Source organism: Eschrichtius robustus, chromosome 5 (assembly GCF_028021215.1).
Source record: "Eschrichtius robustus isolate mEscRob2 chromosome 5, mEscRob2.pri, whole genome shotgun sequence".
NCBI classification, from domain to species: domain Eukaryota; kingdom Metazoa; phylum Chordata; class Mammalia; order Artiodactyla; family Eschrichtiidae; genus Eschrichtius; species Eschrichtius robustus.
Genome location: NC_090828.1, coordinates 54,548,366 through 54,565,565, shown reverse-complemented (window position 1 = coordinate 54,565,565; position 17,200 = coordinate 54,548,366). Strand labels below are relative to the sequence as shown.

At 36.7% G+C, this 17,200-nt stretch overlaps 1 protein-coding gene across 5 annotated transcripts in view; it reads right to left on the bottom strand.

Annotated features, from left to right (window-relative positions):
* The window catches only part of SESTD1 (SEC14 and spectrin domain containing 1), a 136,839-nt gene that overhangs the window by 109,552 nt on the left and 10,087 nt on the right, over positions 1–17,200 (bottom strand). The window contains exon 1 of one of the 5 annotated variants that reach the window (XM_068544842.1): positions 9,791–9,920. The exons of the other annotated variants lie outside the window; for them this stretch is intronic. The gene's annotated coding sequence lies outside the window, so the exon portion shown is untranslated. Of the gene's footprint in view, positions 1–9,790; positions 9,921–17,200 lie in introns of those variants that run through there. 5 annotated transcript variants of the gene reach the window in all.

Here is a 17,200-nt window from a genome sequence, read left to right as displayed (position 1 = left end):
TCTGGAGATATTTTAAGTGGTACATTTTCATAAAGATTTAATTTATTTTCTTTAGGAATAAGGAAAGTAATTATTTTCCATAAGAAGCACTGGTAATCAGACATGTGTGCCAAAAATGGCAATAGGCATACTTTCAGTAGCATAAAGAATAAATTCAAAATTTCCCCTCAGTGTTTGGGAGTACAGAGACTTCCCTTAGCCCTGCTCACCAGACAAAAGAGTCCATGGGAGTTGGTACCTTTATTTCCTACCAGAAGGACCAAGATACAGCCATGGTAAATAAAGTTTGAAATGAATCTATATGTATAAGGATACTAATAAGCCTCTAGAAAACTGTTGCCATAATGAAAACTAATGTCTTCTCTTGATTTTCCCTTAGATATCCTAGAATCATTAATTAAATTCCTTCAAAATTCTTAGAATCCATTAAAATATACATTAAATAAAACATTATTTAGAAAAACAGAAGATCTGACAAGTATTAATATTAATTTGACAATGAGCCAATAACTTTGTCACTGTCATTCATTAAAATTAACGTAGTATAAAGTATCAGTTCTTTTGTAGTCCCCTCAGTCATGCCAGTTCCTGTATGAAACTAGAAACTTACTACTTAATAAATTACTAATTGTAGGAAAAAAGTCAGTGTTATTTTATAATTCTTTCTGTATCTTGCTTATAGAGGTCATGCATAATACAGTAAACTGAGTAAGTGTCCCTAAAATAAAGAACGAACTAGAGCACCTAATTTCTTCTTCCTCAGAGGAAAGGCTTTGTTGTCACAAAAGTTAATTGAATTCTTGTCTTTCATCCTATTTCTTTGCTCTACATTCTCTATTAACTGACCTCTTTTTTCTTTTTCTTCCTTTGACTTGCCTTTCTTTCCTTAGCTGTAACCACTTTTATTATTGAAACCAAGTAACCTTTAACCTTTTTAGTCAAACATACTAACTACCTAGATGTCAAATGTCTACACCAATTTTAACATAAGACATTCAAGAGTGCTATACTTACTAATCACTACCAACGTCTGATTTCTCTGCTCTAGTAGCAAATTCCTTGTTTACAACTAGCTAAGATACTATATTCTTTCTATGTATCTTAAGTGCTTGACAAAAAATACTCAAGGTCAGTCTAGTTTAAATGGACTGTATAACAGGCTGCTTCATTATCTTACTGTTCCTACAGCCATCTTTTTAAAAAAATCAATAGTGAATTAAAATAAATCTTTGAAAAAATCTTAGTAATTTTAAGTGCCTAAAGAAATATTCTCACAAAATGTTGTCTTCTCTTTGCAAACCAGATCATATTTCATATAACATACAACATGGTTTTTAAAAATCTGCTAAGGTAAAAACTGAAAGACAAAGTTCAAAGCTGCACAGCTGGAAGCATCCTGGGACAAAACTTTAAAGTGACTGGAATCACTGGTGTTCACTTACATTTTTTAATAATCTGATTCTAGACCAGTGGTTCTCAACCCAGCTATGTATTAGAATCACTTGGGGAGCTTTTAAAAAACATCCACTCCAGGCTAACTGAATCAGAATCTCTAGAGTCTGGACCTAGGCAAAAGAATTGTTTCAGAGCTACCCAACTGACCATAATATGCAGTTAGGATTCCAAACCATTGGCTACGTCTTTATAATTATTAACACAGACTAAAATACTAAGGCATCATTTAGCACTAATAGCATTTTATTCTGAAAGAACTGTCATTCAACTAAATGTAAATCTTTAAATTATCTAACAGTATTCCAACATTTAAGTCCATTATTCAACAAAGAGTAGGTCCTCCACAATCATTTGTTGGTGATGCAGATACTTTAACAATTGAAATTACAACAATCCCTTACTTTAGAAGGAATATGTAATTATTATAATACAGAACATATTATTTTGACATTTTACAATAATTCCAGCTTCAAATCCTCTGGAACAACTGATGATGCAGTCACCAGTTAAGGTGATGCATCACCTTAAGATGAAGGATTGGGGCATTTCAGGCCAAAGAACAAATTGGTGAAGACCATGCGATACAGACAATAGGAGTACAGAATCTATTTATAACAGAGGGGAAAATTCGGTATGTCGGTGTGACGGAGACAAACAGGAGTAGCTGGAAATGGGAAGAAAAGCTAAGATTGTGCACAGATTGGGAAGGTCTCTGACAGACTAAGGAACTTAGATATTCATCTACAGGCAAGAGAGAATCATTGGAGGTTTTCAAAAAGGAATGACAGGATGTTCTACTTCCAAGATGATTGAATAAAGGTACTTCACCCTATTCCTCCCACTAAGTGCAATTGAAAGCCCTAGACATTACACATAAAATAAACATAAGAAGTCTGTGAAAGGTGGACAGACGAAGGCAAATGCTTAGGAACCTCAAGACCTGAGGAACAAGTCAGTGGTGAGATCCCTGGGTTTTCTTTTTGCCTCGTGTATCTCAGACTTGCAGCTGAAAACCTGGCAATACCAAGAGGCAAAGACAGGGACTTCCCTGGTAGCACAGTGGTTAAGAATCTGCCTGCCAATGCAGGGGACACGGGTTCCAACCCTGGTCCAGGAAGATCCCACATGCCGCAGAGCAACTAAGCCCACGTGCCACAACTACTGAGCCTGCGCTCTAGAGCCTGTGAGCCACAACTACTGAGCCTGCATGCCACAACTACTGAAGCCCATGAGCCTAGAGCCTGTGCTCCACAACAAGAGAAGCCCCCGCTCGATGCAATTAGAGAAAGCCCGCACACAGCAATGAAGACCCAACGCAGCCAAAAATAAATACATAAATAAATAGATTAAAAAAAAAGAGGCAAAGACAAAAAAGCCCCAACAAAAGCTTGCTCTCTTTAGCCAAAAGACCAGGTAGGGACAGTCTAGCAAGACAGAAAACTTTTAGACAGTAACAGTGCTACTCTAGCTAAACACTACACAAAAAACCATGACCCCACTCTCATCCATGCCAACAAAGGCTGAATGGGGAGCCTAGACTTCCACCCTCACATGGTTATAATGAGGCATACCCAGCAGAGTGGTGTCATAGAAGGCCAAGGAGGAATTCAAGACTTTCATCTGATAATGAGTCCCCACATCCCCATACTCCCCCATCCTTGTGTCAGTGGAGGCCACATGGAACGCTGTTAGAATTATCTGACAAAGATCTTAAAGCAGCCATGATGAAAATGCTTCAATGAGCAATTATGCTCAAAAGTAATGAAAACACAGAAAGCCTCAAAACAGAAACAGAAAATTTCAGCAAAGAAATAGAAGATATAAAGAAGGACCAAATGCAACAACAAAAAAAAAAAAGAAGGACCAAATGGAAATTTTAGAACTGAAAAATACATAACTGAATAAAAAAGCTCAGTAGATGGACTCAAAACAGAATGGTGGGGACAAAGGAAAGAATCAGTGAACTAGAAGAGAGAGAATAGAAATTACCCAACCTTAGTAACAGAAAGAAAACCGAGTGAAAAATAAACGAAGGGATCCTCAGAGACCTGCTAGACTACAACAAAAGATCTAATATTTTTGTCACTGGAGTCCTAGAAAAAAAGAAAAAGGGACAGGGGGTGACTGAAATAGTACTTGAAGAAATATGGCAAGAGACATAAACCTATAGGTTCAAGAAGCTGAGTGAACCCTAAACTGGATAAACGTAAAGAAATCTATGCCAAGTCACATCATAATTAAACTTTTGAAGACTAAGGACAAAGAAAGCATTCAGGAAATAACCAAAACCTTTCCTACAAGGAAAAAACAACTCAAATGACAGTGATTTCTCATCAGAAACCATGCAGGCCAGAAGGAAGTGGCCCAATATTATTCAAATGCTACACCCAGCAAAAATATCCTTTAGTCATGAGGGGGAAATCAAGATGAAAAAAACTTTTCATCTTTTCAGATGAAAAAAACTAAGCCAATTTGTCCCCCACAAACTAACCTTAAAATAATAACTAAAATAAGTTCTCTAAACAGAAAGAAAATAATGAAAGAAGGAACTTCCAAATATCAGGAAAGGAAAATGAAAACAGGAAGCAAAAATATGGGTAGGTATAAAAGACTTTCTTTGTCCTCCTGAGTTTTCTAATTATGTTTGATGGTTGAAGGAAAAGTTACAACTGTCTGATGTGGTTCTAAATGAATGTACAGTAAACATTTCAGGACAATTATATAATAAAGAGGGGAGGGTGCAGGGATGTAAAGAAAAGTAAGGTTTCTATACTTCACTCAAAATGGTAAAATGACAACAGTAGACTGTAATAAGTTATGTATATATAATATCTATAGCAAACACCAAAACCAATATATAAAGAGATATATCCAAAACACAATAAAGTAAAAATGGAATTCTAAAATATGCTCAAGTAACCCAAAGAAAGAGAACAAAACAGAGAAAAGAAAAACAGAGAGATAAACAGAAAACAAAAAATAAAATGGCACATTTAAGCCCTAACAAATCTAAAACTACATTAAATATAACAGCCTAAATGCATTAAGACATATTAGCAGAGTGAATTAAAAAATATAATCCACCTATATGATGTCTACAAGAAACTATACGTCTATAGGAAACTCACTTCAAATATAACTATAAAGGCAGATTGAAAGTAAAAGGATGGAAAAAGACAAATCATACAAACATTAACCAAAGGAAAGCAGGAATGGCTATATTAATATCAGATAAAGTAGACTTCGGAGCAAAGAAAATTATCAGAGACAGAGAAGCATATTACAGAATGATAAAAGGGTCAATCCAACAGGAAGACATAGTAATCCTAAATGTACCAAATGACAGAACTGAAAGATATGTGAAGCAAAAACTGAAATAACTGAAAAGACAGACAACTCCACAATCATAGTTGGAGACTTCAACATCCTTCTCTCAATAACTGATAGAACAACTAGACAGAAATCAGCAAGGATATAGAACTCGAAAACACTGTCAACCAACAGGATGCAGTAACATTTATACAACACTCTACCAAACAACATCAGAATACATATTTCTTTCCAAAGGCCCATGGAACATATACTAAGATAGACCATACTACTAAGGTAAACCCTGGGTCATAAGGCACACCTCAACAAACTAAAAATAACTGAAATCACACAGAGTATCCTCTCTGACCACAATGGAAATCAAACTAGAAAGCAATAATGGAAAAATAAAAGGAAAACTCTTCAACTACTTGGAAACTAAGTGATACTCTTCTAACTAACCCATGGGGTCAAATAGGAAGTCTCAAAGGAAATTAAAAACAAACAAACAAACATTGAACTAAATGAAAATAAAAATACAACGTATCAAAAAATGTGGGGGACTTCCCTGGTGGCTTAGTGGTTAAAAATCTACCTGCCAAGGCAGGGGCCATGGGTTCGAGCCCTGGTCTGGGAAGATCCCACATGCCGTGGAGCAACTAAGCCCATGCACAACAACTACTGAGTCTGCACTCTAAAGCCCGTGAGCCACAAAAACTGAAGCCCGCATGCCACAACTACTGAAGCCCGCATGCCTAGAGCCCGTGCTCCACAACAAGAGAAGCCACCGCAATGAGAAGCCCGCGCACCACAACAAAGAATAGCCCCCGCTCGCTGCCGCAACTAGAAAAAGCCTGCGTGCGGCAACGAAGACCCAACGCAGACAATAATTAATTAATTAATTAATTAACTTAAAAATGTGGAACACAGCTACAGTGCTGAAGGAAAAATTATTACACTAAATGCATACATTAGAAGAGGAGAAATCTCAAATCAGTAAATCTAAGCTCCCATCTCAAGAGAAGAGCAAAAAACCTTAAGAAAGTAGGATAAAAAAGGAGCAAAGAAAAAAAAAAGAAAGAAACACAAATTACCAATATCAGGAATGAAACAGGGATATCACTATAAACTGCAGACAACAAAAGGATAAGGGAGTACCATAAACACCTCTACACACTTTAAATTGACAACTCAGACTAAATAGGCCACTTCCTCAAAAAATACAAATTACCACAATTCACCTAATATGAAACAGATAATATGAATAGCTCTTCAAAGGTTATCAAGGAAAATACATTTATAAGACTCAAAAAAAAAAAAAAATCTCTGAGCCCAGATAGTTTTCACTGGATAAATTTACCAAATGTTTAGAGAGGAATTAAAATCAATTCTACACAATCTATCTCAGAAAACAGAAGAAGAGGGTGCACATCCTAATTCATTTTCTGAAGCTAGTATTACTACCAAAACCAAAACCAAAGAAAGACACAAATATAAACATAAGAATCCTTAATGAAATAATAGCAAATAATATTCAGCAATATATAAAAAGATGATAATCAACTGGGGTTTATTCCAGGGATGCAAAGCAGGTTCAATATTCAAAAATCAATGTAATCCACCGTATTACCAGGATAAAGGAGAAAAATTCCATAATCATATCAATTGTTGCAGAAAACACAACTGGCAAAATTCAACACCCATACATGATAAAAAAAAAAAAAAAACTCTTAAAAAACTATGAAAAGAGGGGAACACACTCAACTTGATAAAGAGCTTGTACAAAATAAACCTTACAGCTAACATACTTATGGTGAAAGACTGAATGCTCTTCCCTATGATAAGGAACAAAGCAAGTATGTCTACTCTCACCAATCTTATTCAATATAGCACTGAAAGTTCTAATCAGTGCAATAAGACAAGAAAAAGAAATAAAGGGAATACAGATCAAAAAGGAAGAAATAAGACTGCTCCTCTCTGCAGATGACATCTAGGTAGGAAATCCCAAGGAAACTATAGAAAATTCCTAGAACTAATTAATGAGTTCAGCAAGGTTGCGGGATACAAGATTAACACACAAAAACCAACTGTATTTCTATACACCAGCAATAACATGTGAACACTGAAAAAAAACACCATTTATAATCACCCAAAAAAATAGAATACAAAGGTATAAATCTAACAAAACATGTGTAATACTTCCATGCTGAAAACACAAAATGCTGATGAGAGAAATCAAAGGAGATCTATAAAACAGGGAGAAACATACTAGTTCATGGATTGGAAGACTCAATATATCAATTCTCAAGACATCAATTCTCCCCAAATTGATACTGAGTTTCATGCAATTTCTAACAAAATCCCTCCCATCAAGATTCTTTGTAGATGTAGAGAAGATTATTCTAAAATTTATATAGAAAGGCAAAGGAACTAGAATAGCTAAAATAATTTTCAGAAAGAATAAAACAGGAGGAATCAGTCTTACCAGATTTCAAGATTTATTATCTACCTATAGCAATCAAGACTGTGACACTGGCAGAGGGATAAACACACAGCTCAATGGAACAGAACAGAGAACTTCGATATACAACACAAGTATGCCCAACTGTTTTTTGACAAAGGTTCAAAAACAATTCGATGAAGAAAGACAAATGGCGCTGGAGCAATTGGATATGCATAGACAAAAATAATAAACCTTGATCACACCTTATACAAAGATTAACTCAAAATGGGTCATGGACTTAAATGTAAATAGAAAACTGTAAAACTTTTATTTAAAAAAAGTTTTCTAAAACTTTAGGAGTCAATTTTCAGGATCTAGAGCTAGGCTAGACTTGATACCAAAAGCACAATCCATAAAAGGAAAAACTGAAAAATTAAGTCATCAAAATTAAGAACTTTTGCTCTGTGAAAGACCATGTTAAGAGAATGAAAAGAAACTACAGAATGGGAAAAAATATTTGCAAACCACCTATCTGACAAAGAACTAGCATCTAAAATATATGAAAGAATGCTTGAAATTCAACACTAAAACAACAAAAACAACAAACAATCCAAACAGAAAATGAGCAAAAAACATGAATAGACATTTCACCAAATAGACATTTGACCTACAGATGACAAACAGGCACATGTAAAGATGCTGAATATTGTAAGCCACCAGGTAAATACAAATTAAAACCACAGTGAAACATCACTACGTACCTGTCAGAATGGCTAAAATTGAAAGTCAAAAAGCAAATGCTGACAAGGATGCAAAAAAACTAGATTATTCACTGCATTAGTCTGCTAGGGCTGCCATAATAAAATACCACAGACCGGGTGGCTTAAGGAACAGAAATTTGTTTTCTCACAGTTCTGGAAGCTAGAAGTCCAAAATCAAGGTGTCAGCTTGTTTGGTTTCTTTTGAGACCACTTTCCTTGGTTTGCAGATGGCTGACTTCTCACTGCATTCTCACATGGTCTTTCCTCTTGAGTGTGCATATCCCTCAAGGATGTGTGTCCAAATTTCTTTCTTATAAGGACATCAGTCAAACTGGATTACGACCCACGGCAAAGCCCTCTTAATCACCTCTTTAAAGGCCCTATCTCCAAATACAGTCACACTGTGACATGTTTGGGGAGTTAGGGTTTCAACATATGAATTGGGGGGGGAACAATATTCAGCCCATAATACACATGCACTAATGTAAAAGAGTACTGCCGCTCTGGAAAACATTTTGGCAATTTCTTTTAAAAAGTAAACAAGGAACTATCATACGACCCAGCAGTTACACTCCTGATCATTTTCCCCAGAAAAATGAAGACTCATGTTCACAAAAAAACCTACAGACAAATGTTTACAGCAGCTTTAGTCATGACAGCCAATAACTAGAAACAACCTAGAAGTCCTTCAATGGATGAATGTGTAAATAAACTGTGGTACATCCATACTATGGACTACTACTCAGCAGTTAAAAAGGAACAAACTACTTAAATATGGAATAACTTAAATGAATATCCAGAGAATTATGCTGAATGAAAAAATCAATCCCAAAAGGTTATATACTGTAGATTCCATTTATATAGCACTTTTGAAATGATAAAATTATAGAAATGGAGAATGGATTAATGGTTGCCAGGCATTAAGGAGAAAGGGGGTAGGTGGGAAGGAAGCAGGTGTGGCTACAAAAGGGTACTCTTTATGTCTTGCTACAGATGGGTGGAAAACTTCACTGAAACCTTTTCCCACTTTCTAATATTTGAATGATGTGCTCCAAAATAAATTAGATAACAACGATCAAACGGGTGGATGGGAAGATATTAGTTACCACATGTGGAATGATTAAGGAGGGCAAGGCTCTGTGCTAATCCAGACTTATCCCGGCTCCAACGCTGTGCTTTACTTCGCCAGGCTGCACTCAATTCTTAAATGTCACCCAAAGTTAACAAGCACAGTGTCTAGCACGATCCTGCACAAAAGATGTATATTATAAAATTACCTCTCCTCTTCTACCAACATTCTTATTTCCTTAGTATCTGATCTCATTCAAGAATTAATGAGAAAAGCAATAATTATCTGCTTACATGATTCACACTAAGGTATAAGTAACTGATAGGTTTAAATATCGTCACAATGTACAAAAGCAGGTTACCTCAAATGGCATTTTAACAAAAATTGTATGTTTAAGATAGAATTAAACTGTAGTCCGAGTGTTGTCATCTGTTTAATTCAGATGCCCTAAAACATCACTCCCCATCCTGATCTTGGAGTTCTTAGGTATTTTGGAAGTAAATTAGATACAAATCCTAAATTCAAAGTAATAGTAATAGCTTCCATCTCACCACAACTCAAGATGCATGTCTGGTTAGCTGCCTGCCCTACAGGGAGGAAATATTTGTAATAGAGCTTTTAATTGTCTGTGAATAAAGATAATCCAAGACTGGTGAAACTTGTAAAAATCCATGTTTGTTTTCTCAGCTGCCTCTACGCGTCCCTTTCTCCTGCCTTCTAAATTCTCTACCACTCCCAGTGCATCCTTCATACCTTCTGCTTTCAGGAGGCCATTATCTTCCAGTTTCTCCAAAACAGTAAAGGACTTCAGCAAGGGCTGAACTCAGTCTTTCAACAGACTTATTTGTAGTTTAAGGCAGCCAGGAGAAATGTTCACCTTTTGGTTGACCTGGATTGACTGAAAGCCTAAGGGCTTTGTTTGTTTTTATTTTGCTGAGTCCAGTACGAAAACTGCCTTAGTACTGATACCACGCCTGGGGGGACTGGGTCAAAAGAGTTAATAGGTCACTTTTAGAGCTCTCCTTTGCCCTGTTCACTCTATTAACCTTAATTATTCAGAAGCCAAGAATCTCAAATTCCTAGGATTCAGATTCCATTTTCAGGGTGTCTACTACTCCCTTCTGGTTTGATATCCCTTTCCTTCTTTCGGAATGGTGGTCATTTTCTCAGAATGGTGGTCATTTTCTCCTGCCCCTCAACTCCTAGCAATCTGTTCTCATGCCCCAGGGTTCTTGCAGCCTCCAGTGTGTGAGAGGTAAAGAAACTATGAATGTCTGGGTGGGTAGGCTGGGCTCATGGACTCCCAAACATGAAACTCAAACTAAGAAAAAGAGCAAAGGACCATCACCCCACTACCACCCACTTGCAGCTAATGTAAAGTAAGATTTAACACTTTTGTTTTTTACAGTGTAGTTGTGGGGGATGGGGGGGTACTTTAATGATAACAACTACTGTGCACAATACATGATATCAGAAAAAACTACCAGCTGGCAATGACTGTACATACTGGGGAATGGATGGAGGAAGAAACACTTCTACAACTGGATGTTAAAGTTAATTACAATGGCATGTTGTGACCTGCTTTTAATTTCTGCCTAATCATTACACAACATAATAAACATGCATCTCATAAACGATGTGTCAGATTAACTTTCAGTTTTATTTTAATGCAACTGCAGCCTTTTCTTCCAACCTCCACCCCTGCGGCTTCGCTCATTGCTGGCTGCAAATGTAAGATGGAGATTCCTTCTAAAACAATTAACAAGACACCATGCTGCCACACTGGAAGAGAGGCCAGCAACTGGGTGTCCCACTTTATAGATTGTCCACCTTGCAAGAGCCGTACTTCTTCTAGTCTCTCCCAGGTCCAAACTATGCCTTTTCTAGTTACTCTAATTATTTTCCCCAAACAACAATTTTTTTTTCACTTCCCAGCCTATGAAGCACAAGTTGTTTCACAACCAGCAGCATCAAAATCTAAACTCTTAAATGGCTCAATGAAAAGATGGTCAAATGAATTCAAAATATGAGATATGCATCAATGGATTGGCAAAGATCAAATAATTTGGTAAAAGGGACACAGAAACACAGATGTTCTCATATATCCCTGGTGGATATACAAAATGGTTCAACCTCTATGGAGGGAAATTTGGCAATATCTATCAAAATTACAAATGCAAGTACCCATTTGTAGGAATTTATCTTATACTATACTTGCCTGTCCCACCATTGTGTTGAAATAACAAGTTATTCATTGCAGTATTATTTTAAGGACAAAAAAATTAATAATGATAATAGCAAACACTTATCTAGCACTTAGTATAGTGCCAAACACTGTTCTAAGCACTTCACACATATGCTCATTTAATCTTCTGAACAATCCCATGAGGCAGGTGTTATTAACATCCATCTTGTACAGATGGAGAAACTAAGAGGCCAAATAAAATTAGCCCAAGACCACATAGCTAGTGTGAGCCAAGATCTGAGTAGCTCCAGAGCCTACTATCTTAACTATTATAATATACTAAATCATCTAAATATATATCAATAGGAAAATAATTGACTAAAATATATGATACATCCGTCTAAAGGAACATTACATTTTTAAAAAGAAAGCTCCTTAAATTGCCCCTCCCACTTTGAGGGTAGGTTAAACTTAGTGACTCACACTGTAAAACTTACACTGCTGTAAAACAGCAATTTTACACTGCTGTAAAACAGCAATTTTACAGTGGAGAAACCTGGCAAACACCACCTTAACCAAGAGATTTAAGTTAAACATCACCAGTGATGTCTTGTAAATATCAGGTAGTACTCCCTTGCTGAGACATTGAGGAAGACAACTCAACTTTGTGCAGTATTTCCAAAAATCCATAGCCCCATTCTAATCATGAGGAAAACATCAGACAAACCCAAGTTGAGAGACAGTCTATAGACTGGTACTCCTGAAAACTGTCAAGGTCATTAAAAACCTTGAGAAACTGTCAAAGGAGACTAAGGAGAAATGACAACTAAATGTAATTACGGAATGTTGGATGGGATCATGGAACAGAAAAAGAACATTAATGGAAAAACTGGTGTTATCCAAACAAACTCTGGAGTTTAGTTAACACTAACGTACCAATGTTGATTTCTTAGTTTTGACAAACGTACCACAATAAGATGATAATATTAAATAAAGGGAAATGAAACTGGGTGAGGTGTATATGGAAACTATTTGCAACTTTTCTGTAAATCTAAAATTATTGGGGCTTCCCTGGTGGTGCAGTGTTTAAGAATCCCCCTACCAGTGCAGGGCACATGGGTTCAAGTCCCGGTCCAGGAAGATCCCACATGCCGCGGAGCAACTAGGCCTGTGCGCCACAACTACTGAGCCCGTGTGCCACAACTACTGAGGCCTGTGCACCTAGAGCCCGTGCACCTAGAGCCCGTGCTCTGCAACAAAAGAAGCCACCGCAATGAGAAGCCCGCACACTGCAACAAAGAGTAGCCCCCGCTCGCCGCAACTGGAGAAAGCCCACCTGCAACAACGAAGACCCAACACAGCCAAAAATAAATAAATAAATAAATTTATTAAAAAAAAAAATTTATTCCAAAGCAAAAAGTTTATTTAAAAAAAAAAAAAGAAGAAAGCTCTTTGTGCACTGATATGAAAAGAATCTCCAAGAAGTGAAAGACGTAAGGTAAAGTGAAAGACATAAGGTAAAGAATAAAGGACTTCCCTGGTGGCACAGTGGTTAAAAATCCACCCGCCAATGCAGGGGACACGGGTTCGAGCCCTGGTCCAGGAAGATTCCACATGCCACGGAGCAACTAAGCCTGGGCGCCACAGCTACTAAGCCTACACTCTACAGCCCACGAGCCACAACTACTGAAGCCCGCACACCTAGTGCCCATGCTCCGCAACAAGAGAAGCCACCGCAATGAGAAGCCCGCACACCGCAACGAAGAGTAGCCCCTGCTCGCTGCAACTAGAGAAAGCCCGCACAAAGCAACAAAGACCCAACGCAGCCAAAAATAAATAAATTAATTAAAAAAAAAAAAAAGAATAAAGTGTATATAGTATGGAAGAAGCAGTATGTGCATAGGTACAGAAATATCATTTGTGTAAAATGGTTGGGAAAGCACATACATATACAAAAAATATTTCTGGAAGGATACGTTAAGAATCTGATAACACTGGTTGACTTCGTAGAGAGAACTCTGTAGCTGAGGAACAGAAATAAAACTTTTGATTGTGTCCTCTTGCACTTTTTAAATTTTAAAACATATGAGTATATTACCTACTCAATTAACTTTTAAAATTAAAAGTATGACAAGGACCTGAACTCGGGCAAAGCCCTGGAAATAACATAGGGGAATAATTAGAATTTTAGGAGATTAAAAAATCTAATCTCCTCCACCTACCAGTTACCCACACCCCCTTCCTCACTTTTCCCACCAACCTCATTTCTCCTTATGCAGTGCGAACATTTTATTCTAGCCAAACCAATCTGACTCCCAACCCCAACAAATCAGCTTGTTTCCCAATTCCTTATCCCTCCCAGCAAAACCTAGCTCTTAAATTAAAAGCCACCCACCTATTGAGCTATTCAGCATCCTGTAGAGTCTGTCTGTAACACAGATGGCAAATACAGACACTCATGCCATCACTACTCCTACATCCATGACAACAACACTGCTCAATGATCACAGGAGCCTTTCCCACTAAACCTACACACTGCCTCCAACTACTTCTTAACGCAGTCCTCCGTGCAGCCATCATTATCAACCAAAGCTGGCCCATGAAATAAAACCTATTCGCCATACTACTCTCTACTATATTGATCTGTTTGCCTTGATATGTTCCTTCATGAATTTCATAGACATTCATTTACATATACCCCTATTTCGTTCTGAAAAGGATTAATGAGACAAGAATACATGAACTACAAAAAGTTAATAGATTTAAAATATTAGCAGAAGAATAAAGAAAACACCAAAAATGATGCCACGAAAAAAGCTGAAAAAATGTACAGCATAAAACCTATAGGCTTACTTTGGGGTAGGCCACAAATCTGGCTCTGGCTTTCTAACAGCCATCACAAAAAGAAAAACCCAGTCCACAGCCCAGGAGATAAACAGAAAAGTACTCGGAAGAGGAACTATTCTTGGTACTTAGGCCAAACAGTAATTTTTACAAAGCAAAGAGAACACTATAGAAAGAGCAAGACATACAAGATACACAACTACCAGTTTTCGAAGAGTTGAGATGTTTCTGATAGTATCCATCAGGAGAACCTACAGTGTCTCACCAAAGCCCAATGCAGCAAAACTAATTTTACAAGGAGCGGACACAAGCTTTAAGAACTCTCTGTGTCCCTTCACTTGGTCTCCTCCTTCATTGCCTCCCTAACTAAATACAAACTCTTTGAAGACTAGAACCATGTTGTGTAACTCTTATAAAACTCACAGTGTTCTGTATCCTGCAAAACAGCAAGCATTCAGTATCAGTGAGAATTTACTGAGAGCAATTCAAGCCTATTCTGAAAAAATTCTCTAATCTAAACATAGGAATTCCCACTCCTACTAAATAGGATAAAAATGATACTGAAGCCTCAAGGTATAATCTCTAAACCTTCTATACTATTACTGAATCGCAATTTAATTTATGATGTCTCAACAGCATTTTTTGTTTTGCATATCCCTGGCACAATGCTTGCAGAAATGCCAAATCAGTATCACTAAATCTGATCAAATAAAATGGCAACCCCTATAAAATGAAAGACAATATTACTATCTTTCAAGAATATAAGCAATAGCTCTTTACAAACCAGCTGACAAAGGCAGTTTCAGTTTTTAAATGACTCTGCAAGTCCTGTAGCAGACAATGAATTATAATGCAGATATTCTCTACTTCTTTCCAAGAAACTGTAGTTTCTGTAAAGGCCAAACTGCCAGAGAACTATACTTCCCAGCTCTTCCATACATACGTCCATTCATAAATACACACACACACCACTATCAAACACTGGTGTAAAGCTTATCTTTCCCTTTACAACCACTCTCTACCCTCTCTTCTTTACCTGGTCAAACTGGAAATGAATGAAGCTTAATAAATTATTTAGGTAAAGCGATTATGAGCAACACAAGTATTAAAAAACTTAAATTACTACTCTTAAGCAGAGGCATTAGGACACATTAACAATCTCTGTATTTTATTAATGGAAATCATTAATAAATAAACAGTCTCATCCTACATTGGATTAGCTTTTTTAATACACTTAGTATTTCAGTTTGCAGAATGCTCGTCATTTGGTATTCCCCGCATGCAGGAGAACACCCTACCGTCCCGGGAGGGGATAGCTGTAATGAGTGAAAGAACATGGACAGGACTGCGGGGTCCACCAAATGGACCTCAAAGTTAATTCCTGTGCCTTTGTTTCTTCACCCATAAAACTGAGAAATGACAATCATCTCTATCTGATAAGATTATTGAGAGGATAAAATGAGGTAAGATTTGTAAACTGCCTAGTAAATTGCATGTAAAATAGATCCTCAATAAGTGTCAGTTCTCTTGCTCTTTTCTTATAGGTAAGGAAACAGAAGCTTAGCAGGTGACTGGTCCAAGGTCAATGCCTAGTCAGTGTAATACTTATGCTAAAACTGTAACTTAAGGACTCTTGCCACTACATCACACAGCCTTAAAATAACAGAACCCAATACCTCATGTTCATCACTGTTGGGCACTCATTACATGAAAAGAAAAAAAAACCTAACAATTTGTACACCTATTAGATGCCAAGCACTATATTAACCTCTTTCCTCATGACTACCTACAAAGTAGGTGTATTTATCCCATTTTACTGAGAGAAATTAATTTATCCAAAGTCACAAGGCTAATAAGTGATAATGCAAAATTAATCCAGGTCTGTTTACTACTTTCCCCTACTATCCTGCCTCAAAAGCATACAAGTATTTAAAAATAACTGTCTACCAAAATTAAATTCTAAATGGTCTGGAAATTTTTATAGATCCTTCCAATTTATTAGTGGAAAGTGTCCCTGGCGTCACCATCCTTTCTCCTTAAATTTGTTCTTGTTAGGCTAAAACAATTTACAGTAAGCTCAGTGACAAATTTACATTTGTATAGCATATTACAGATTAGTGTTATAAATTTTTTCATTCTTATTAGATGCAACAACAGAGGTTTTTCATATATTAGCTCACATCTCCTTTAATACTTTCAAGTTTTCTGTGATGTAGAGATTATTACCATTTTACAGATAAGGAAACAGAAGTTTGAAAAAGGTAAGTAACTTGCTTAGGTTATACAATTAGTAAGAGCAGGACTCTACCTCAGATCTCTCTAAGAGAAAAGCGTATATACTCCTGCATCCATCGATTCATTTAATCATTTGCGTTTGTCAATTTACTCATCAGAGCTGGGGGAAGGGACGTGTGTGGGGGAAGGACTTGTTTACCAAAAATGTAACAGAAAATAAGGGCCAAACCTTGATAAAGCAATAAAAACAGGAAAATTCAGAAAGGTTGTCCCAGATCTCTTCCTTCCCTGCAAGGTTGTCAGGTGATTGCCAATAAATGTTTACAGGGCAGTTTCAACTATTCCAGAGCACAGAGGAAAAAAGGAGAGTTTCCCAATTCATTCTTAGAGGCTAGCTTAATCTTGACACCAAACCACTCAAGAATAGTAAACTAAAAGTGAGACATAAATATTATGTTTATCCTTTGTGATTATAGAGGCAAATATCTTAATTTAAGTGAAAAACAAAGAATTATGTGTAGTATGATCTCTTTTATATAAGAAAAACCACTGAATACACATGTATGTACTAAGTATGGCATACAGGTGTATTCAGTGTGTATTTGTACATATATACACATAAATGCAAAGATACAGGTTTGGAAATATAAACCCCAAACTGTAAACAAGGTTACCTGGGACAGAATTGGTCTTTGGGGTGAAGGAAGGGAAGGGGACAAATAGTGAAGTGAGATTTTTTACTTTTACTCTATATACTCCTGTACTATTTGAATTTTTATGATTAACATATATCATATTTGACAATTAAAATACACAAATGAAAAGTAGGGTCTAATAGCCATTTGATGTATCTCCTCTAGTTGTTATAGTGAAAACTAATTCTTTTATTCACTCATTGG